This window comes from Hesperophylax consimilis, chromosome 5, assembly GCF_061612785.1.
Source record: "Hesperophylax consimilis isolate HC1 chromosome 5, BYU_Hcon_1.0, whole genome shotgun sequence".
In the NCBI taxonomy this organism is placed as follows: Eukaryota; Metazoa; Arthropoda; class Insecta; order Trichoptera; family Limnephilidae; genus Hesperophylax; species Hesperophylax consimilis.
Genome location: NC_142840.1, coordinates 24,333,958 through 24,359,985, shown reverse-complemented (window position 1 = coordinate 24,359,985; position 26,028 = coordinate 24,333,958). Strand labels below are relative to the sequence as shown.

Sequence of the window (26,028 nt, the reverse complement as noted above, 5' to 3'; positions counted from 1 at the left end):
AATTTGTACCACCCACATGTAAAAGCCCTCTGGGCGTTAAATAAATAAATAAATAAATAAAAGTTCTCTGAAAATTAACGTTATTGAACGAACGAATGAACGAATATGAACTGTGCACTTTTCTTTTATACAAGTAAGTACTTATTAAATGTAAAAAAAAACTATAAATATTTCATGTTCAGTAAGTACTTATTAAATGTAAAAAAAAACTATAAATATTTCATGTTGCGCTATCCTACCCTAACATATCCCCTATTTGAGTAAAAATACACAATTTGAATTACGAGAAAATGGTTTATTATTTGTCAAGAAGATGCAAAAAATGTTGCCACTGCTGAAAGCCAGTATTTTTGTAAATTTACTCGGAATTTGAAATGATGGTAAAGAAAATCACTACGCATTGCGGATAAACATTGTATGTATTCTTCTTTGACGTTCGGGGGGCTTCATATTGGAGTGAAATAAAATATATCTACTTCATATTGGGGTGAAATAAGATATACTTACTTCATATTGTGTTGAAATAAGATATACCTACTCTAATCAAAGTGATTTAATTAGCGTATTAAGCTTCCACTTAGATTAGCGTATTAAATTTCCATGTTTTTTTAATGGTGAATGTTTGGAAGTTTTGTACTTCATTATAATCGTAAATTATTTAATAAAATTAACGAGTAATTGTATAATTAACGAGCTAATTATTACAAAACTAATTGGTCGTATTAATATTCGGATTCATAGAAAAACATGTTTTGCATAATTTTGACAATATTAGGGATTTAATTAGTCAATATTCATGAAGTGGAAGAATCTGATTAATTAATTTGGTTGACAAAATTTAGCCCGATTTTTACAATAGTCACATTATTAGTTCACGTGCGATCACTTGATTATTGCATATATTTTTCCATTATCATTAGGAATCTAACAATTCTGTTAACTTATTTTGTAAAAAATCGTTTTCAGTATCAGTTTTACTAACCACTTTCGGCAAAGACGTTTAAAAAAAAATTCAATGGCTTTTTTCTGAGAATGATGCCCAGATCGGAATACCCAGATTCCCTTCTACATGTCTGTTTGCTACGTCATTTACTCTCACAATATTCCCGAATGGGGGATGCCATAGTCCCCCTATCTTCAGACAGTAGGATTCTTGTGCCGTTACATTACTATCTTGTACATTATTATTTTTAAATGATGCAGCCTGCAGTATTAACGTTCTTTGTCAATCGATTGGGTGAGTGTATTATAATGTGCTTACTAAGATTTCTAAACCAACGGAGGCTGTACTATCTGCCTGTGAAGCTAATTCCTTACTTTAATAGTTACTTTAATTAAACTTAGATTGGATGCATTTCGAAAGCATACTGATTAACTAATTAATTAGCGAACAAACTATATTACTTGGGTGAATTAATAGTGCTTTATTAACGAATTAAACATATTTGTAGTCGACCTATAATTTGCATATAACTTGTACAAAAGAAACCTAATGATATAAAATACCAACTAACTATCATGCAATTTCTCCACAGTGTGCAGAATATATGCAATGCCATACAAATCAGTTCATGCATACGCTGCTTGATTCATCCACATTCAAGATTTTTTTCTATTCTGACTTATGACACGATAGAATAATTTAGTTAAGTTAAGTTTTTGGTTTGAAAATTTGGTCACCTAGAAATGTTTATGATGCTTTAATTAAATACTGCGAGTAGAATACATCCTGGCCTTTGACATAATCAAGTCTTTTTTAGATAAGTCTTTTTATAAGCCCAGAAAAAATAATCTATAGGCCTATGAAAACTACTTTAAAGTTCAAAATCTCCTACTTACGAACCCATTTTCGGTTATGGTTTTATTGTATAATGTGGCAAATTAAGTTATTTAGAAAATGATCGAAAAACATTTAAATATTTGTGCCTGAACATCCACAAAATAAAATAAAAGGCACTTTTTGGCCATGTTTTTTTCTTGCATAAATCAAAACAGGTGGATAGTGTGAAGCGGGAATTTAAGCCCTATCGCCATCTACGTAAGGTGTGTTACTGATAGCGGTTCGATTCAAACTATTACACGACGTAGTGCATCGCCTTCAAAGCGATTAAAAAGTTTAAAAAATATTAAATGTCTTTGAAATCCTTCCATAACCGCAAAAAAGCATTTCCAAGTAGGTCACTACAATTTTGGTCTACATTATGTCAAAAAAACAAGTGCTTAACTTAGATCTTAGATCCGTATACAGTATTTTATTTGCCACCCCAATCCTCACAATCCAACCTTGTGGGATGCGAACCCTGTAAAATGCAATAAAAATGAAACGTTGAATTGTTCGGATTTGCTTCGAAATAAGGATACGTTTTGCGCTTGAAAATATGTGCCCGCGGACTATGAATAGATTTTACGATGTTTTCTCTACGCTTACCGCACGTGGCACATTAATGATTTTTGTGCTGGTTTAGCTGGTATTGAGGTGTTTGTTTGGTTATGGTCATGGTACAATATGAACACTACGGAAATACAAAAATATTTTGTTCTAGTATAAACAATGTGTAGGTATGTGGTATTTATTTTAGAATAATATTGCATTTTTTTTATCTAATATCTATTCTTCCAAGCTTATTTATAAAGGTTGAGTGGTCAATATATTTATATACATAGACACATTAAAATCCTTTGCGTACATAGAAAACAAATATTTATATATTGTGAAAATTTAAAAAAGAACATGTTTCACCAAACAAAAAATTCTCACGCGGTGAGCAATAAAACAGAGCTTTATATCAATTCCATAATGAACTATGGAGACTTATGTATTTCTGAAATATGTATTAATTATTGCATTCCAAATTTGGGTAAAAAAACCGATGTGCTTTCGATACAAATTTGAATGGAAAGAAATACCACCAATATATTGTCATCCCATTTCTTTATTCTATGGTTGTGAGGATAAGGAAAGTGGGGGGGAAGGTACCTTTGCAAGGAGGTTACTTGGATGAAGATCTAGTTGCTCAGGATCTGACTGTTCAGATCTGGTTACTAAACTTTTTTCATCTTCCTAATTTTAAAAATGCTTGAATGCGAAATAATATTTCGGGATAGTGAAATCTACGGAGACAATTAATTGTTTAGTCATTTAATTACACTGACATATACAGAAATAACATGTCAATAAAACACAAGAATCCCTGATCCCAGCCACGAGCGAAGCCGGGTAGTAAAGGTTCTCAATTTCGAAGGCGGGTTTGGTTCTGACATCTCCAACTGGTCTCTCAACCCACGAGGTGGTAGGAATATATTCATATGTCCATTACTCATGGACAAATTGATCCCTAGTTTCCATACCTTGTACCATCCCATACCTTGTATGTAATATGTCTTATAACCCTCATACCTTGTACCATCAAATAACTTCCTTTCCTAAAAAGTCCCTTTACATAGCATATCCAAAGATAACATAGGTCCTGAGGGAAATTATGTTCCCAAGGACCTCCTGTGTTGTGTAGAATATTTAAAAATATTAATAGAATGTTAAATATTTTGCCGGGCAATATGAATCGCAACGTTATTGAAATGGCGAAAGCCGACCAGTTCTGAATAGCCAAGTACTTCACAACCTTCTTGTAACAAAATCTCCTAGATCACAATGAGTTTTTGCTTGTACCCATATTATTCCCCTCACAACATACCCCAATTGGGGCTGCCATAGCCCCTCTTTCTCTAGATAGTTTGAAGTGGCTGGGAATCTTATGCGGTATTCACATTAAACTAGTTTAACGACTATATTGTTGTTCTTCTTTGGGGTTTACGATAATGCCTAATGTGATAAATAGAAGAGATGATAGTTTCTGAAATAATTTATAAGTTTAGAGTGCCAACTTTAAACATTTGATTTACTAAACTTGTATACCAACATAATATTCCGTCTAGAGCATCTTATTTTACGAACCGAAAACAAGTAAGAATTCAAAATGTTTTCGTAAAACTTTTCGTATTTGGGATATATTTTTAAATAAACTTTCTATAGTCAGGATTTATAGGATCGTTAAAAAACGTCGTTATCATAATAAAACCATCGCAATATATTTCACACGCTCATTAGGTACCTGTAATCGAGAAAAACTCGGTTATGCAGGATATAACGCAAGTAACCTAAGTGTACGAGGCTCAAAATGGTTCAAAAACAAATAGAATTTATTTATAACTTTTTTTCTACTTAACGGGGTACAAGGTATACAGGGTTTTCCAATAAGAGGTGTTATTTTGATATTCCATCGTAAAAAATTAATGGTTTCGTTGCTTGTGTGGCACGTAGCGCCGTTTTGTTGAAAGTAAACTTTGTCCAGATCAATACCATCCAATTCCGGTCATAAAAAATCACTAATAATCTCTCGATAGTGCAATCCATTCACCGTAACTGTTGCTCCAGCCTCATTTAAAAAAAAAAGTAAGGTCCAATGACTCCGCCGGACCATAAACCACACCAAACAGTCACACGTTGAGGATAGAGAGGCTTTTCAACAATAACTCTTGGGTTTTCCGAGCCCCAGATGCGACAATTTTGCTTATTGACGAAGCCACCGAGGTGGAAATGGGCCTCATCACTCAAGATGATTTGCATTTGATTCCTTCAAGTGAATTTTAATAATTTTAATGCGTTGTTGAAGCGTGTATCGTTCCATTTTTATTAATGGCGTAGTTTATACTTGAATGTCAAAAACGACAGCTTCAAAAGTAACATCTACCGAAATAGCGTGCTATTCAAAATAACACCTCTTATTGGAAAACCCTATACTACGAGTGCTGTGACGTTAATGCTCGCTTTTAACTGAATAGTAGTACCTACTACTAACCTTATTTAATTAAATTTTCCACTAAGACTGAATTACATTGCAGATAATATGTTTAAGGGGTTTCATGAACACAGTGACTATTCAACACACTTTTAAAAAGTGATATAAAGTCATTAAAAACGATGAAATATTTTTTTTAACCTAACCTATTTAACTCAGTTAATAAAGTTTTTGTTTCATCACTCTCCATGACTTTATATAACTTTTTAAAGATGTGATGAATTGTTATCCGGTCACCGATTAATACATATCCTTAAACGATGACCGGATAAATCATCAAAATGATAATTCATCACGTTTTTAAAAAGTTATATAAAGTCATGGAAAGTGATGAAACAAAAACTTTATTAACTGGGTTAAGTAGGTTACGTTAGGTTAGGTTAGGTTAGGTTAAAATTTAAATTTTTTTCTTCATCGTTTCTAATGACTTTATATCACTTTTTAAAGGTGTGTTGAATTGTCACTGTGTTGAGGTATCATGGAACCGTTGCGCGTCCACACCTCTACCCTAGTCGGCCTTTTTCTGTATGACCCATACAATCTTCGGATTGGAAACAACTGTATTATTTATAATAAGTGGAAAAAAAAAATTGCGTGTATTGAAAAAATGAAATGTTTTTCTCTGACATTTACTAGTGTTTGCCGAGTAATTAAAACACTTTCTCATGACACAAGAGGGCATTTTAGCACTTTTTAAAGGCAATTCACTAATAGCACCTATACATGTTGGCCAGTCAATCGGATTATTTTCAAGTCTTAGCGCCAACCCGCTAACAGAATTTAATGTTAACTTATAACATGAAAATTTTATATGTATATTTTATAACACTTTGGTGTATATGTAAATACATTATGCATTAATAAATTGATTGTTACACCCGCCTAAATACATTAAAATACATTTCAAAAGGAAAGTTTCTCGGAAGTGATTCGAAGCAGTAACCTCATAGATTAGCTAAATTTATCAATAATGATTATTATAAAATTATATCTGTTGGTTTGAGCGTTTTTCTCACAAACAATGGTGACCATAATAATTGTATGTTTTGTGGCTTCAGTTCAAATGATAGATATACCTTTAATAAAATACCTTAACGTATGACATTGTCATTAATTAATTTCATGGCTGGTGATTTGTGGCCCAACTGAAATACTGGCGTTTTATTTCAGTCTAAGCTTTGAACCGCATTCCTGGATGACAAATATCATTGGCAATATTAATTATTATTTTGGAATGAGGGCAAGAATATCGGTGCCGCTATCAATGATAAATTGTATTAAAAGGTTGGTATTAATTATTTTTTTCGTCGGATGATTTTGAAAAGTATAGTGAGATAAAAATTAAATATTTTGTTTCGATCTTGAATATTTTTTCTCTGCTCAAATTATACTTAATAAAACACAATATTTTAATCACTTATCATCCCTCTCCAGGCCTCTGTACTGTTATTATCTCGTTAACTGTTGCTTTCTCTCACAAAAGCTGTCTCCTCTCCAAAATATTATCTGCCAAAATGATGAATCATGATCAGAATCTTGGTTCGAACCGAAATCAGGTTTGAAATGGTTTATTATTTTAATAACACTTATCAAATTCGAGGAAAAATGCACATAATTATAACCTTTACCAAATTGAACATTCTTTACAAAAAATCGGTGCAATATAGCGTAGATAATATCTTTGCACGATGATGTCTTCTCTCACCCTGCATTCCGCCTTATGTTCCGAAAACCCTTCTGGGTGGAATGAGCTAGGCTCCTCCAATTACCTCTTACTCCAGAAGAAACTTGAGTGGCAATCGGCTGACGTGGGAAATACCCATCCCATACACAACCACACTATGAGACAACCTGGGTTCTCACTGCCTAGTGAACGTAATTTTATAGCTCAACAAAATATTATTTGACTATTCATTAATTGGATCAACATAATGCATATGTGGGGCTAAAGTGTCGGCGATGTGTGAATGCGGTGCGATGCAGACCACCGAACATGTGGTCAACGAACGCCCGCTCTATTCATTCCCCGGCGGGACAGAATACGTTTACAGGGCAAAACCTGAAATCCTAGACTGGCTCATAGATTTAGATATCCTCATCTGTCCCCCCAGCATAATAAAGAAGAAGAAGAAATAGTACGCATTTCTTCCTTATCGAACTATTAAAAAACGTGGAGCAAACAATATAATTGTCTTGTCTTTTAACGAATAAATGGAAATCTCCAAACTAAAAGATACTTTGTTTGACCAATAATTTACTGACAGAAAAATAATTAAAAAAATAACATTAAAAAAATAACACTGGCAGAGTTCAAGTCGCTCCGCAAAATAGATTACCATTTTATGGGATTATCTAACTTAGCTGTACCAAAATGCGTAGAAAACTGAAAAGTCAGCACATTATCGTAGCTCGTGAGCGACACACCCTTAGCATGTTCAAAACCGTCTGATTCTTTATACAGAATAGTCTAAGACATTCTGCAATTTGTACACTTCGCTCTTTGAATATTTGACAGAATGCTTGAGTAAAGCTATTCCGTGAGGCCAAAAGACAGAATAAAAAAGATGAGAGGTTCCACCGAACGGTTTGGAAGGCTGTCACTGCTGCTAGCTGGTGATATTGATAAATATTCAAAGCTATGGACAAGAATGGACTGCTCGTAAAAGGAATTGTGAGGATATTGTATTCTGTTTGATTATCGCTAAAGGCATTTTGCAAGACAATCGCAAGACGCTTTTTGAATTATTGATGACAATTATCTTTAGACTGGCGATACAAGATTAATTCTAAAAAACACGGTTACACGAATGAAATGCCTACTAAATTTCCTTTAAATAATGTGTGTGTGTAAGAAAAAAGTTTTTTTACCTGTTTTAAATTGTGATTATTGCCTAAGATCAATGAAACTAAGAACTGATGTTTCACAGAATTTATTTATTTGTTTAACGCCCAGAAGGCTTTTACATGTAGGTGGTACAATTTTGATGACAGACAATTTTAAAACATGAGAAAGAAATAATAAAAATAAAACTACATTAAAAAATAATATATGCAAGAAACAAAAATAAAAATAACAACAACATAAATTGAAAAATACAGCGATTTGACTGGTTTACAAAAATACAACTTCCATTTAGGAATAGTGTTGAAATAAATCTTTTACGTGATCCACAAAATTCGCAAAGTTAATATTAAATATATCGACATCACCTAAGTATTGGTTTTCAATAGTGTGAAACCGTTGTATTCTGGAGTTGGCAATGTAATTGCGCTTATGTGTGTTGCAGTGGAATAGTGTATTTTGTCGTGTTGTTATTGTAGGTATTCGTAAGTTTATGAATTGCAGAAGTAAAAGTTATTTTTAAAGTTCTATTCAAGTGCTGTTATTATCATTATGGATTAGTTGTTTCACATAACTGAAATAAAAACGGAACTTGAATAGCACCTTCACAGAACTTGAATTTAAAATTTGATGAACTGTTCAAATTCCATGAAACAACCCATACTGAGGAATCTGCAATCGGGGTATGTTGTGTGGTTGGAGGGAGTAGGAAAACTAAATAATGGAGAGGAAGGTTGAAAAGTAACAGACTATTTATATTTGGTCACTTAAACACGACCAAAGCCATTTCAAGCAATGTTCCGGTTCTGAATGGCGGGCTTTCACTGTGACGATATTTTGACCCCTCCAGAAACAATAAAATACCTTAACTTAACCTTGTTTATGTGAAACATCTGTTGGCGTGCAAGCGTGGCAAGACGGGATGACGATCTTGCACTGAACGACGCTTCATTCGGCGAGCCTCGTGACTCGTCGGCTGCCAAAACTCTGTGCGGTATATTTTCTTCTCTTACCACTGAAATCGGCAATGGAGCTATTTTATGTGATGAAGAAATTTTAATTTGTGCTATGTTTTATGTGTATTTTTAATAATATTTTAATGATTTACCGGGTCACCGGAGTCAGGATGAAGCTAAACACGGTGGTGACCGCAGCCTACTAGCACCAAGCGCCACTCCTGAGTGCTTAGCGCTGGGCCCAAGCTCACTCAAAACCACGCCCTGCATAATTATTCCTAATTGCTTATTTTAAATATTTTTGAATTTTTAAAGCACACAAATAATTATTTAATAAATATTTTTTACAGCATCCTGTAAGGTGATTTTTCACTAAAACAGCGAAAGATAAATAAGCCAAATATTATTATCATTACTACTGTTTATTTTAATCATTTTTCAGGCTTATTTTCCATTTTCATATTTATTTTTTTAAAATTTATATTCACATATCTATTATACAATCAATGTTTATTTATATTGGACGTGTTGGATTACACCAACCTCCCCACATCCTGGAATAAAAAAATATAATTATCAATACAACACCAAAAAAAAACTTGTTTGTTTTCATTTTTCACCTCATTCAATAAAAATCAATATCGATGTTTCACGTCTGACATGCGTCACGTAACAGTTATTTTTTCTACCTCTTCACTGCAGTGTTGTACATAAGCAAACTAGGTAAAATAATTGATGATGTTTTCAAAATATTATTGCTTGTATAATAAAATGTTTTACCCCTCATTTTCAAAACTTCAATCTCGGCACAACTAACAGCGTTATGACGCGACTATAAACTTAGTATCGCAGACACAAAGGGCTAATATTATGAACGAACAAACAAGTATTTATGCTTGTAAACCCGAATAGTTTATTAAAGAATTTACATAATATCATGAACCTACCTATTGTACAGCTCCGGTTATATAATCATAGGACGCCTACTTACTTTACATAGAATATTGCTTTCGTTGGGTAAACGGATAAAACAGAACAGTGACAAAACAGAACACCATAAAATACTAGGTTAGGTTAGGTTTGATATCCGGAAAGAATGCAAGGCATAGTAAGCGTAATGGTTGAATTAATTAATTAATTGACTCTAGAACGGGGGTTTGCTTTACGCTCAAATTTTAATTATTTCTAATGAACGTATTACTAAAATCTCAAATGTTTCTAGAGGAATCCGTACGGAATTAAGTTATTTATATTTAAAGTTAATAAAAACAGAACCTGACGGTTAAAATATTTTATGTAAAACGGTTTGATAATTTTATAAAATGTTTTTCAATTATAAAATTAGCGGTTAACGCCACATTTTATTATTCTAGAGTCTAGACAATGAATTAGTAACTTCTCAAGAGATTCCTCTATAAATATTTGAGATTTTAGTATTACGTTCATCAGAAATAATTCAAACAAACCTCACGGAACGATTGGTTTTCTATGCCTGCTAGGGTAAAGTAGACCGTAGGTCCGTCCTTTACGCCAGGCCGCGCGCCGAATATTTCTTTACACTATTTCATCCCTTACGCCGTTAAGATTCTTACTTTATTTTAGAGATTTGAAAGTTTGTCCAATACACTAGGGCCTCGCTTCGCATATTTTTGTGCACGGCTACTTCACTTGCGTCGTTAATTATCAAGTGAATCGCATGCTTGAGTAACAATAACAGAAGAGTACGTGAGACGGTACATTTATTTATTTTGATAAAAAAATATTTATAATTGATTTTTTTTAAAGGCCTTATTGGCAAATTCCTGCGTTAAGACAGATGTAGGAGATACATAAATAGTGGGTAAACTATTGTCAAATACAGTAAAACATATTTTCTTCAAGATAAACAGAAACATTTTTGAAAATAATTAAGATATGTTAGTTTAATCCTAAAAATTAAAATAATATTAAAAATGGAGAAAAAAGACGGTACAAAATAAATATAAAAGAAGTTATGTTACGTTATGCACGAAGAAAAATGAGTATGGCTTTTTATCAAGATACTGTTAAAAATGTGACTGCATGATCGTTTCCCAATAAAATATCAGAATGTATCTGAACACGTATTCACGCAGGTGCCCTTGTCGAAATGCGAAACTATTATTATTTTGAAGAACGCGTGTTCCGACTTCCTCATAACATATTCGTGCTTTACTGATTGTTTGTTATGACATTTGTCAAATCACTCGTTATAGGCCTCTACTCCCACTTTTAACAGGAAAACGAATAATGTGACCATATTTTTAATAAATTAACAATATTTCACATGAGTAAGTTTTCTCCGTGTATGCTGTGAATGAAGCCAGGAGTGTGAGCCGATACAGAGTTGGCGGTCTATCCTTTCTGCCTACCTCTCGGGGGAAACGGCGTGATGACTAGGTATTTAGATTATGACATAGTGTATAACTTACGCGCACTTGAAGTGAAATGACACTAAACTGCGCTATATTAATGCCATGGTACTATTATTATTATTATAAGTTTTTAAACTTTTCATTAAAGTTCTGTTTTGTCGTGGTATCTTTTAGTTATGTTCGAATAACTTAATAAATTCCTCAGTTAGTTAACAGTGTTACCAGCAAGATTGCCCGCCTTATAAGGAGAGATTAACCTGTCATTTAAGTATCTTCCTTAACGGGCTCAGAGTCATCAGCGAAGGCTTTGTTCCGTAACAATGCACGTGCAGTAGACAGTAGGAAGCGAACGAGTACAGCCTTTGAGAACCGCGCCGAGTCACGTGTCACACAGGCTTCCAGTTCCTCGCACCTGGAATGCCATCTCTCCGTTTCTATACGTTTATTATTTGATCTACTTTGTGGAGCAACTGCTGTCAAAGAGGACCGGTCTTTGATGCTTTGATTAAAGTTAAGACCTAGTATTAAATCAATGGTTGAGAGTTGATATCAGAACATAAACAGTTTATACTTTACATCATTATAATATACGAAATAATTGAATCATTTATTTTTAAATTTATTATTTATTGGGATTGTACAAGGAAATTGACATTTGATTTCAAGTATGACAGGATACATATTATGTAATACACATTGCATAACTATATTTTTCTTTTCCGACTTAATGTCCGGGTTAAATCTTCCCCATTCTAAAAAATTCGGAAAAACTAAACCCTTCCACACACTTTTCCACAAATGATCATCTAGTCAATCAACATTATGCAAGTGCATTATATAAGCAAAATAAATACAAAACAATACAAGAACAACACGTCAACTCACCAGAGATCAAATGGGAAAATAATTCACCGACTCCAGATATTTTCATATCAGAGGGTTCGGCTCGGTAGAACTCCTAACAGGGCCTATAAATCCTACTGATCCCTCAGCATAAATATTTAAAAAATCTTTCGTTATCCTACATGTATTTAAAAAGACTGATTTTTTCATTTTTTTATATATTTTTTTTGATAGATCTCATACGCCTAAATTTTTAATGAGAGAGCTAGGTATAATGCCAGTAGCCGAAATAACGAATGGTAATATTTTTATAGTCTGAGAATGCCAAATTCTTTTTATCTCATTTCCTAAATCTGTGTATTTTCTTATTTTTTCATTAACAGATTTTTGAATATTACAAGTACTATGATTAACATAGATTTAGTCTTAGATGAATTAAAAAAGAAGGTTACTGATACAAAACGTGTGGTATCACTGAACTAGGTCCAGTGGACATACTTAAGATTTACTGTTTTCCGTTTCGCACATAAGTTCGTTGGTCAGACATATAAGCTATATGCCAAGAACACGTCGCTCTGGGATGTTTTTTGTGAAAATAATGCCTTCCTCGGCTTTTGAGAGGTGCTCAAATTATTCTCGAGCAAAAACCAATTTCAATTTCTTTCTATATTTATATGGCTGTTTCACCTGTACACTCATTTTCTTTGAATGACTATTTCTTTATAATTCGTTCTTTTCATGCTAGGTAGGTTGTTATATGTAGATATTTAATCTATTGGCTATTATTTCTTTATGCAGTTTGTTATTTCTCTTTGCCTCTAGAAACTGGAACGTGCTATATTTTTTGTTCGATTAATATGAATATAACGCGTCTTTGTATTTATGGCAATGGATTTAGAAAATAAAACTAAGCATAAAATATAAAAGTAATTTATTACGCATAGATATTAGTACAAAGGAAAACAAGAAAATAATTTACTAGTAAGGTATAGAGTAGAATTAAAAAAATAACAATAATATAAGTTGAACCCATTGAAATTCATCTAAGGTTGAACCTGTAGCTAAAATAATACGAATACTATTATTAATATTTAATTAATATAATCTGACATAACTCTCGTAACTAACACCAAATTAATATGTTAATAAATTCACAGGGTTTATGTACAAGACGACGAATTCTAGGAATTGGCGTATAAATAGAGTAGTTCGTATTGAGGTTATTGTAACATTTAAAAGTGTATTTGCTTTGAGTTTACCTGGCATAATTATTGCTCTGTTCATAATAACACAAAAAAGCTGTGTGAAAAATATCATTTCACAGTGCCAGATAGATTATTTAAGCCGATTAACTTATAATATTAATAAAATTGTGTATCTTTTTATTATTTAGTGGAATAGGTACTGAATCTACAAAATTCATGGTCTCAACAGGTGGGTGCCTAAACAGAAACGTTGTAAATTACGAGAAATAGAGCAAATATTAGTTAACACGAAATAGAATAATATTTTGGCTTATACGTATTGGGTATTTGGTTGTATGTTCACCTTTGATGAATGCTATCAAAGTCACCATTGAAATATATTGAGTGTAGCTTTCTGTGATGCTATAACGCAATTTGCAAGCGAAGATTGAAGGTTTTACAGTCTACGCGACTCGGGTCGGAATTTCTTTAGGAATCTAACAATTTCAATACCAAACTGCTATCAAAAAGTTGGAAGAGTAAAAAAGAACAAGCCCGAAATACGAAAAAAGGGTTTCAGCGAAGTTCTAAGTTCGAACAAAATAATATAATTTTGGAATTGAACAACGCGAAAGCACGATTGAGATTCTCGAAAACGATACACGCCAAAAAACTTTTCTTCGAGGAGAAGCAAAAAACATGTTTGAGACCATTTGTATGTAACACTAAACTGTTTAATTTAAATAAACAAGTCAATGGACGGATGAACACAAATAATGAAACAGGAACCTAATCTTTTATTTAATGGAGTGAGTAATTGAGAAGTTTGGTAAATAACGAGTATTTACATGATTTAAATCTTACGCGCATGTAGGCGGAAATTACTTCAATGGTGTTCATCTTTGTATTACTGTATTACCAACATTCTAATGTGGAGCACAGAGTATAGAGTACACACACTTTGCATTTAGATGAAGTAATGCATTCAGCGAGACGAGCACACGCTTCATGTTAATGCAAGACTGTGCCTTCTTAAGAAGAATCTACTGTGACGCGTGGGTTGAGTTGAGTTGAGCATACTAACACGTGAAGAAAGTCTCCTCAGAAGTATATGACACGTGCGCGGGAGCCTCTTTGAGATCTCACATACAAGAGACTTGCGTGGGAGGCACTCAAGTGATTTAAATACTAAAAACTAAGGTGGTATTCAGCTGGTATTGGGATGAGGCTACAAATATGAACCTCGTTCATCTATCATCGTGTCATTCAAAGATTCATTATTTTATGATGCACATGATGCATCGCACATGGTCGAACTTTTCAAACAGTTTCGTGACAGCTGTGTAAATGTAATCGTTTTTAATACCCAGGCTAATACTTTACGTGTACGATGTACGTGATGTTTATTCTACCAACTTCGAGAAGCGTGTCAGCTATCAAAAATAACGAATAGCATTATAAAAAGAACCTTTACTGGCATTTAAATGCATTATTTAAAAATATATATTTAAATATATTAACATTGCTTATGCGAGTCACATGAAAATAATTTGAAAAAAGTCAACAAAAATTTTGTTTTTTCACAAAAATTATGATTTTGGGAAGTAATACAATTGTAGAATAAATAAATAAAAGCACAAAAAATATTCAAGATGAGTTTGAAATGAAAGTACGATTCATCTCTATTGTTTATTTTCCAAAATGGAAAGATTTGTACACTCGCCGGCGCACAAAAAACTACTTCAAAAAGGTTTCGAAAATTGTGCAATTTGTGAAATTTACAGAAAAAAAATACATTACAGCTTTAAAAAGCGTATACATTTTCATAATCATAGGTTTTTGCACAAGATGCATGAATTGTTATTATCAATTATCCGGATTAATAATAAAAAGAAAAAGATTTTTCCATTGTTATGACATGTTCTTCATTATTTAATTATAAAAACAGGTATAAACAATATTTTTTGTAAATTATTATAAACAATAATTACTCGCCTATTTATCCATATAAATTGAAAATATCTCACGAGTAACAATAAATCCCAGCGACGGAAATAGAACCCGCACCTTCTTATTGCCGAATTGCTGAACCACTAACCTGACAAATAATTCATAAATATGTCTAGTATTTCAATCAACAATTATGGCTTATTATATAGAAATATACATATATTTTTTTCATTTTTTTACCCTTTTTTGTGCCATACATAAAAAACCTAGTCTTATAAACATTAGTTTATTATTAAAAAATATTAATATTTTTTTACTTACCTACGCTAATACGGTCGCTAACAGCAAGGAGCCAAAACACAATGGAAACAACATACATTTTTAAAGAATTATGTAGAAACTGAGATCAGACAGGATCCAGGATTGTGGCAGCGTGTAGGTTGCAGATAAAAAACTTTATCCAGCGAGTAGCTATCTGCCGGATAATCCAGTTAAAATATGCAAAGATTACAACAGCTCTGGTTAATTTAAACCCAAGTTAAGCCCCCATTCGTAATCCTGATATTCGGATATAGCCAAAGTAATACATAATATTATTATAAGCCCGCAAATGTTTTTGCTCGTCGTTGAAAAACTGTTAACCTTTCTGAAATTTGCGCCGGCGTCATAATATTAGTATTCTTTGAGGACGGAAATAACAAGAATATTTAAAATATGTGATAAAATAATATTTTATGTTTTTGTTAAATCAAAAATGGATTTATGAAATGCCAGAAGTTTTAAAAGTTGAACTGTGTTTTAAAATGATTTCAATGAATTAACCATAAGTGAAAAGTTATTTTTTTTGGTAAACTAATGTTTAAGACAAGATTTTTTATGCATAGCACAAAGGGTAACAATTATTTTTATAAGCAATAATTATTAGCCTGAAACACTCATCCACATTGAAAAATCTCCTGATAAAAGATACATGACGCCAACGGGACTTGAACCCGTGTCCTTTCGATTTCTGGTCGACAGCTCTGACCACTGAGCTATGGCGGCTTATCTCTTATCATACTTATAGGCATGTACACAAAATAGAAACACTCAAATAAATCAATTACAACACAAATATATGGCATATAGGCATATCCACAATATCCTTTAGCCAAATGATACTAACTCGAATTCTAAAAACAATACAATTTAAAAAGTATACAAAAATATTAATGTAATCCCCTTACCTTTAACATGATAAATTTAAAAAAAGGTGAATCTCTTATTATTCAACTTTTATAAATGACAGAAGCTGCTTTGATAGAAGTAAACAAATATCTTGACATTGTCTTGCTACATTTCAATCACATTTATTCATCTTTTTATGCATACTCTTCTATTATTTCAACTCTTAACATCACTGACTCATAAATGATTCACTCAATGTTACCAAGATTTCCTCTGATCTTGACAAATATTAAAAATTCAGGCACTGCCATGGTTTTCTTATTAAGTACAACCCATTTCATTTGTACTTGACTGTAGATACACATCATAAACTTGGTTACAAACCGCAAATCGAATGGATTTGGCAAAAGATTGCATTACATGTTAGTTATATCTTCGGGGGGGCATATATACGTGCAGGGGGCTATATAAATTTAATGTTTATTGGAATCCACTACCAAGCTAATAAAGCTTCGAGGGTGGTCTTTGGGGACACTGTTCAAAAGCAACCCTTTACTTACACTAGTCTGTACAGCAATATAACCGGGAGGGCAGATGATTTATTCTTCTTTGAAGAAAGGTCCTAAGATGATAAAAAAGTGGGTAGGCATCGATTTTGCCCTGAGAACTACAGTAGCTGGCTAGCTGACTTACGATATTATTTTTAAATTTTCTTGGTTTCCTTGTATTTATTTTAAATGGATCTTTTAAGATTATACTTACCACGATTAATACAAATTCAAAATACCTATTCTCGATTTAAGATAACAAATTTCCTGGTAATCGGCATTTGAATAAAAGACGAAATTCGATATTTTAATGCAAATTTTTTGAGCTGGATAAACAGTTAATATACAAATGTTAATGTTAATATACACTTTTTTTAAATTAGCTCCACACAGGAAGCCCTGAGGAAAATAATTCCTTTCAGGGTCTAAGTGAACTTTGTGGATGCTGTAGAAGAGCCATTTTAGGAAAGAGAGGAGAGGAAGTTCTGGGAAAGAAATGACGGGTGGGTAGGAATTTAGGGTCGCTGTATCCAGGAGTGACGGACTTATGAAACCATCCTTCCCAATCCATGCACCTCAGTGCAAGTCAACGTTCCGACAAAGTTATTGGATACTGTGATAGTACAAGTAAAAAATATTTTTTTGAAATTTCAACGTTTTAAGATAATCTTCACGTCACAAAGTGGAATTCATTTGCACGGAAAAAATCTTTTTAAATGGAAAAAAATAACGGGATTTTCATCATAAAGAATCACCTCCCAAAGTTGGTGCACTTTATCCCCGGACACCCTGTATGTGCGTGTGTTATACCTTCGCTTAGTTTTAAACTTTTTAATAAAAAATGATACATATAAGAACCAAACGTAATAACTCCAAGAAATTTCATAAAAGGTTAAAAACACGGTATTTATTCTCAGTTCTACAATAATAACTTTTGCCATCTTTTGTTATTAACAATGTATAAGTATATCCGAAATAGCAAAATCTCCGGCATCGTGAACTTGAAGTAATCATCTAGGTCAACGCAACTACTTTCAGAAATAAATACCTTTTTTCATGAGACTAGCCAATAAGAGTCAAATAGGGACAAGAAGATACAAGAGGCGCCAATCATGTGCGAGAAGACGCAATAAGAGTCAAGGCTAGCCAAAAAGAGCTAAGAAGGGCAAGTTGAACCGTGCTTGGTCAAAAAGAGTCAAGAAGATGCAAAAAGAGCCAAGGCAAACTAAGACGAGCCAAAAAGAATCAAGAAGAGCTAAGAGACAATAAGTGAAAAAAAGATACCAGAAGAGCGAAAAAGAGCCAAGAAGAACCATTGGAGAGGACCCACCTTATCCCACGGCTGTGTGAGGACTGCTACCTGATAACTCCCTTAGCCGTAGAAGGGGCAAGCAGAAGAAAGATATGAAAAGAAAACGTTCAATCAAATCATTTCTCCCTACCGATCCATAATTCCAATATTGGCTTATTAGGCTGCCACGTATACCGGTCAATTGAAATGCTTTATCCTTCTCATCCGCGTTGTACGTCTTCCAGGTCTCACCGGGACGGGAGTACTCTCGGCTAGGGTGGTACAGTCGTATCGTATAGTGTGAATTATCGTTTATTTTACGACGCCATAAACATTAAATTTTATATATTTAAAAAAAATAATTCAGGCCGCAGCCTGCTAAAAAAACTCAATAAGAGAACACATGTAGTAATTTTGACTCTTTACTTGTAGGCACCTAAAATAATAATAAAAAATTAAAAGAAAATAATTCAGATAACCCTTTGAGGGTAAGTATACTAGGTATTTAAATAGATACAAAATTTCGTAAATACCAAACGAAGTAATATGCCGTTTCAATAAGTAATTTCTTAAATCTAAAAACTAAGAGCCAGTAGTGTACAGAATTACTCAAAGGTAGTTTTTTATTGAAAACGTTTGTACACATGAGACCAGAATTCAATTTTCTCATAGCAAGCAGTGTAGGGCGCAGGCCACAATATAAGGCTTATAAAACACACTTCATTTGGCGATTTCAAAAGAGCAAAATACCATGAACTGGAAACCTTTCTGCAGATCAAGTGTATTATTTGCTCCTGTAATGAAAAGGACCTCGAAACCAATTGAATTTCAATGGAAGTGAACCCAAGAATTTCGTGTTTTATTGTAAATTAAAGTGTGGTTTCAATAAAATATATTTTATGCGAAAATCAATTAATTTTATTGTGATGTTGAACGGACTGAGATAAAGAAATTCTTTCATTAACTAACAAACTAACCATCATAGGAGTAGGCAGAGAAGGCTCGGTCTTTGCTTTTGCACACTCCTTGCCTCATGAACACTCACAGTCTTCGTGATGTCTTGATCGTGCCACGTCTTCCTCAGGAGTCCCCGGCTTCTTCTGCCATTCACATTTGCGATCATGTATTGATTCTCCTTACACTTCTTTTTTTATCATTACCTCTACATACCCAAACCATCAAAGCATCCCTTTCTTAGTTTTTCGTAATGTAATTACGATTATATTAGCCTTGCATTTTATGCGGATCTCAACATTTCTCATACGATGTTACGTGGTTTGACCACACTTACGCCTCAGGGATCTCATTTCTACAGCGTTCGTTTTCAATTATGCATGCATTAATTTAAAATAAGGCATAAGTGGGTTTATATTACAAAAAAATATTCGTATGGTTTTTATAGTGTCAATATGCTTTGCCCGAGATGTAACACATTTTGTTTCGATATACTTAGTCTGAATGAACAATATTTTCTCCATTACACGAGAAAAAAAGTGTCATAATGTTTTTTTTTATTTTACCTGCAAACCACACGGAATAATAGTAATACCATACTTTGAGAAAAATCATGCCTCATGCCTCATGCCTCATACCTCGCCCCTTCAACATGAAAACCAACATGTTTGCATTGACCTTACGTGCAACATTATTTATTTGGATACTTAGTTACAATTACTTTTACTTCCAAAGGGATTTTTTTAAATGATGGAGTCGTTTTTTATTTAGCCATCAGACTTTATGGCGAAAGAGCTTTAGAAGAAGAGCCTCGATTAAACGATAAGAGGACTTGAATAATGTTGTAAACGGAGATAGGTTATTATATATAACATCATTTTATAATTATAGTCTGACAAAAGATAGGTGATGAAGGCAATTAGATAATAGAGCCAGTTAGATTATAAAGCGAAATTGACGATGCCAGTCAGATAGAAGTCAAATGATTTTCAGATGAAAGTCAAACAAATATCAGACTAAAGTCAGACGAAAGTCAGGTCAAAGTTAGGCGAAAGTCAGACGAAATTCGGATAAAAGTCCAATGAAATCATCACATGAAAGACCAAAGAATGTCAAATAAAATCAGATGAAGTTCCGATGAAATTCAGATGAAATTTAGATAAAATTCAGACGGAAGTCAGATGAGTTAAGATGGTCGATACAAAACATTGTTTTCGTTGATAAAGTTTAGTGTTGAAAACTTCGATTCGTATCGACATGTTTCAAACAAGTTTAAATCTTTTGTTTTGTTCACAGGACGTCCACACAACGCACCGAGCCGCGAGAACTAGCAAGTAAAAAAAAGTTTTAAGAACTAAATCCGAACATGGCATCTAACTTTAAAAAGTTACGGAAAATAATAACGCAGTTAATTGGTCAGGTCCACACTGACTTTACACGTGAGACTGAGAATAATGTAGCAACGGACCCCGCTTGATTTTGGGCTTTCGCGAAAGATAAATGCCGCAGTCGTGACAAACTTAATCACATTGATTTTGATGACAATAAATTTGATGGATATTTTGAGATCAATAGTATTCAGCGACAATGTTCCCAAATTTGACATTTCAGCTTCTTCATCATACAATGCTCTACCTATTGAACACATTCACGAAATGAACAATTACGATATTATTACCGCTTTTAACAAGCTAAAACTCAAATACTCCGTTGGCCCAGATTGTTTACCACCGATTGCACTCAAAAGATACTAAATTTATTTAATTCCAACCTCTGAAACACATTTTTATCACTTCGTAATTATATTTCTCACTAAAATGTGGAAATTTATAAAAGTCAAACCTATACAAAAAAGGTAAAAAGTCGTCAATCCATCATCTTTCTTACAAATATAAAACCAATTTCGGGATTAACCAGGAATCAAACCTTGGACCTCTCCTCTTTCTTTTATTCATAAACGATATTGACAAGACTATTAAGCGCTCAAAATATCTCCCCTTCGCTGATGACATCAAAGCTGTTAAAAGTCCCATGGATTCCATTCTTTTGCAAAATAATTTTGATTATATTGTCAAATGGTTGGAACTGAACAACTTATCCTTCAACATCCAAAAATGCAGTGTTATCACATTTACAAGATCCAAAGACACATTTCTGTTCCCCGACCACATTAATAAAAATATGTTAACACACAAAAATGAGAATCAAAACCTTGGCGTGATTTTCGAAGTAAATATCTCTTTCGAATCCCACATATCTGATATTGACTTCTGTGCCAACAAAATGCTTCGTTTTGTTCTTCATAATGCTACATAGTTTACTTACGGAATCCTATATGACTTTCGACAGTCAATACGCAATGTCTAATTTCTAATGCCCTTTGAACCATCTTCATGCTTTGACTTATTATTATCTCCCATTCTTACTTTTATATTATTATTGTCATTGTTATTGTCTTCGCTCCTCATTTATATATGCTCTCCTTTCACTGTCATCTCTGTTTATAAAACTTATTCGTGTAATTAATATGTTGTTAATGGACTATTTGTCCGTAAATAAATAAATAAATAAATAAACATAAGCCCTTGTTTGCAGTATCCTACAATATAGCTCCATTATTTGAGCCCCTTCTGAACAAAACAATAACTTTGAAATATAGTAAGTATAAAAGAGATTTATGCGTTATCTAAATATGAGCGAATATATGTACTATCCATTCCTATATCCATCCTTGTTATTAAGAGGAATGCTCGATTTCAACACCTAAGAAGCATGCTGACATATATTTTTAGGCATACATTTATTAAAACTAATTTCTGGAACTATACTTAATCCACTTATATTAAAAGAGGTTAACTTACATGCCCCTAAAAAGTCGTGGAAGATCCCATGCACTTTTCTATACTCCGAAGGCCTAGGACTTCTGCCTATCAGAAAGCGCCAATCAACAGAGCGACTCAAATGCTCAACGATTCTGCACTGACCATCGACATTTTCAACGCCACTTAACAGACAGCTCTGCAACTGTCTTCTGACAAATGTAACAAAATGGTATAATAACTGTCCCAATAACCTTTTATACTTGTACCTAAAATGTGTGATCTTCTAGTAAATATATTGGTACATAACCGTTTTATGGAGACCAAGAATAAACAAATAAATAAAGTTAGTTAATAAATACTTGAACAACATTGATAAGAAAGTCCGTACACTTTATTTTGCCCTTTTGGGAGTGGCCTATCGCGTTGTGTGGGATTCATTCATTCATAACCATTCGTTAGTTTTAGATTGAAATTATCGAAAAATAATAAAAAGTCAGTTGATTTTCGATTCCCTCATGACGAACCCCTGGAATCTTTGGCTTAGAACAGATGACCTAAAGCATAAGTTGAAATAAATATGCTACTGCGGCTGAAAGCACCTCTATTCCCTATGTTTTTGTTACATGCGTCGTTTATGATAAAGAGGGAGAGGTTAAAAAGGCCGAGCCGAACCCATGTATCTCATTTATCAAATGTTGTTGTTGATTTCTACAAAATGCGTAATAAAAACTTGACAACATTAATAAGAATAATGGGCAGATGTAGCATTAATTTTGAATTATAACGCCATTCTTGTATCGGTTCTTATCCTTTATTACGTGAGATTCGTAAATAAGTACCGATTGTAAGAAAAACTGATATAATAATGTCATGTGATAAAAGCCATAGGCAACGCTGAGAGTTACATTATAGCCTCTATTTTTTTTACATGTGTGGTGAATGAAAAATATGGATAGGTTAATACGGAGCTATCGGTGATACATAGGATTCCGAGCAGGTATATTAATATTCGAACTTTATCAGCGTTCGTTTATAATGAAATCAGAAAGCATCTTTTACTCATTTTGTAATAAATCATGGTGAAATAACCTTCTAAGAAACTAATTAGATCTGCTTCATGTATTGAATTTAACATCAAGTAAAAGCTCTTTCCATTGAACTGTATAACAATTGAGTTTATTCTTTAGTTACTTAAAATTATATAAATTGCCGTTTTCAAATTGGAACTGATTTGTCGAGAATTCAAACCATACGTGATTTTTTAAGGGTCTGCGCTAGGTATAAATAATAAACCTCAAATCGTGAACCTGGCGATAGGAAAAAAATACCAAGAACACAAAAATGTTACAGGTAATTTGTATTTGTGCTGTGGCGCTAATGTCACAATTATACTTAATATTTAAAATAATGTCAAAAGTGAACCCGCCAACAACAATAAAATACCAGTAGTACAGAAATATGAATTGGTATTTCCATTTGGCTATTATTATAAAAATGTATTACTTAGTAACAGTTAAAAAGTAAAACATCACGTAACAAAGAAACCTTTTTTTATTTTTTAAAGTACAATTATTTTTTTTTTCATTTTCACTTGATTTTTCATGGGCCTATTAGCCTGCGCTATTATTTTAAATTTAGTTTCCGTTTCCAGAGTGAAAGATATTAAGGGCTCAATTGTTTTACCGAGTTGGAAGAATTCTTCAAATTTCAAAGATAATTTTCAAGTTTTTTAAGGTTCTGTTACTATAGCATCAGTGGCCAGCTGTTTCACCTAACTCAAATAATAACAGAACTTACTTTAATTTACTACGAAAATTGTCGAATTCTTCAAATTGTGTGAAGCAACTGGCCCTTAGTTTCCAATCTTCCCCTTACACTTCTCCATTCAAAAGTTACATCGTTCAGAAAATCTCTTTTGTAATTATTATTTTATTTTTTTTTTTGTAATTATTTTTTATTTTTAATAATATGTTTACATGGAACATAATTCATTTTACATCTTGGGTCTTTTTACTACTCTTCCATTGAAAGCATTTGCTTGTGTATGGAAGGGGAGTGTACATAAATGTTGTTGTTAGTTAGTACTTAAATAATTCATTGTACATAAATGTATGTTTGCTGTAGTATTTTTTTCTTTCTTTCTTCAATTCTCACAAAATCCCAAAATGTAAATAGAATTTCGGGAATGTTTTTACCAACTTTACATGAACCTGTTTTTATTCAAATACATAGGCACCTTCTAGATATATTAGTTTCAACCATCTAGGTTCTGTAGAATATATAGTGGCAAGATAACGGAATGCGAGGGTTAAACCTCTTATACATTTTATCAAAATCATGTCGTAAATAATTGATTTATCGCCGGTTATAAGTTAAAATAAAACCACGGAAGGTTTTATATTAAATCTGGCTGATCACAATTTTTAACAAAAATACCGGTGTTTTTAGAATCCAGGAGAAATTTTTCAAATTATATTTTCGTACGAAATTTAAAAAAACAGGTCCCATATGAATACCGTGGTAACGTTAGGAATGTTTTCGAATTTAAATTGAGATCTTTCAACGGATGTGTCTGTTATCTATTCAGAACAGTTTGATTTTCAGTTTATAACAATCGAAAAATACCTACCTTTGTACATAATTTCATTTAAAACTGTAGTTTATTTACAAATCAAATAATTTTGACTACGTTTCAACCTGTTTCTTCTGGCATTTCTTCTTCTAGTGCCCTGTCCTTTGAAAGATTAGCTATCATCACGGAAATGACCTACAGGTGGCGGCCTGGATAATAACTCCAAATAGAACCAAATCCAGAGTAGACCAAGCAGATAAATTTTGAAGTTTAATAAATATAAATCAATACAGAAAATTACATGATGACTGATAAACAAAAAATATTCAAAAAAATAATTTAAAAATTGACTACCAACATGCTTTAGAGAGAAACTTTGTTGCAATAAAGACTTCCACACACATCATACAAGACCTAAAGAAAAAAATAGTCTAAAAAATTGAACAATTCAAATTTTTTTTTTTTTTAATTTTTTTTTTAAAAAAGAAAGACAAACATTCCCGGGTTACGAATAACCCAACAATGTTTGAAATACACCGAATTGTTTACTTTTTTGAAACATCTAAATCTATAGTTTAGTTCCCAATGAAATTCAAAATGTACATAGATTAAGCATATTAGAAATAATCATAGTGTATGTTAAAAAGTGTATTTATATTAGGTCACATGAAGTGGAACTATTATAAGTTAAATAAATAAAATAACTCAGCGAATCTGTACTCGCGCCGGCGACTAAGTCATGAAGTGCGGGGTCTTCCTGTAAATCTTTCGATTACGAATGAAGCAAGGAATTTGTACCAAGACAAAGTTTTGTGGCGTTTCAAAGACTCTGCATACCCTTGTAGGAACATGGTATGTCTGTTAGTTAACTAGTTAGCATAATTTCATTAGCATACTATCTATCTCTCTTCCTGAAACACCTTCGCAAAATTTCTTGAAAAGTTAATTAAATTAATGACAAATTGGTTAAATGAGGTGAAGCAATTCTATCTATAGAGCTAAATGAAGATCAAAGTGTTCCCTCGAATAAAGGCTTTGCCAAGCTTTCCCAAAGTATTTTGTAAGATACGCATTCGCTTACAATTCTAGATATTGTTTAAATTAAATAAAGGCTTAAAACGTTAGTAGGTAAACATAAATAAGTCTGAAATTCGCATGATTTAATTTATAAGCCTCCAGAACTGTACAGATATGTTTGAAATCTTTATTATCTTACGTATCTTCGAATATTTTAAGCTTTCATGATTTCATTTCTTCCACTAACTAAGTATAATATATTCAACTGAAATTCATTATTTCCAATTAAAATTCATTATACCTACAACTAACTGGTAAATGTTTGCATCGAGAAGTATACTTAATTATTTTACCGGCTTCTGTAACTCAAAAATCAACGCTTGGTTAATCCGAAGATATAATTTATTAAATCCACATGGATCGTATTTCATATAATCATGTCATGTTAACTTACTGAATTCTGGTTTGGTACTAAGCATATATTATCTCATGTACAAAAAGTACTCACACAGGTAGGTTCACTACGGTTCAAAGGGTTCAGATCAAATTTCACCAAACTAACAACACGAGCTATCTGTTAATTTATCTCAGTAGTATTCTCAGTCTCAAACGGATTATATCATATATCATACC

The 26,028-nt window shown here is 32.8% G+C and overlaps 1 protein-coding gene and 1 non-coding gene across 3 annotated transcripts in view; both read right to left on the bottom strand.

The window, feature by feature from the left end:
- The window catches only part of LOC149423679 (CD151 antigen-like), a 490,631-nt gene that overhangs the window by 179,899 nt on the left and 284,704 nt on the right, over positions 1–26,028 (bottom strand). The window lies entirely within an intron of this gene.
- Positions 15,996–16,068, bottom strand: TRNAS-AGA (transfer RNA serine (anticodon AGA)). Its single transcript has one exon. It is a non-coding gene; the product is annotated as a tRNA-Ser (tRNA).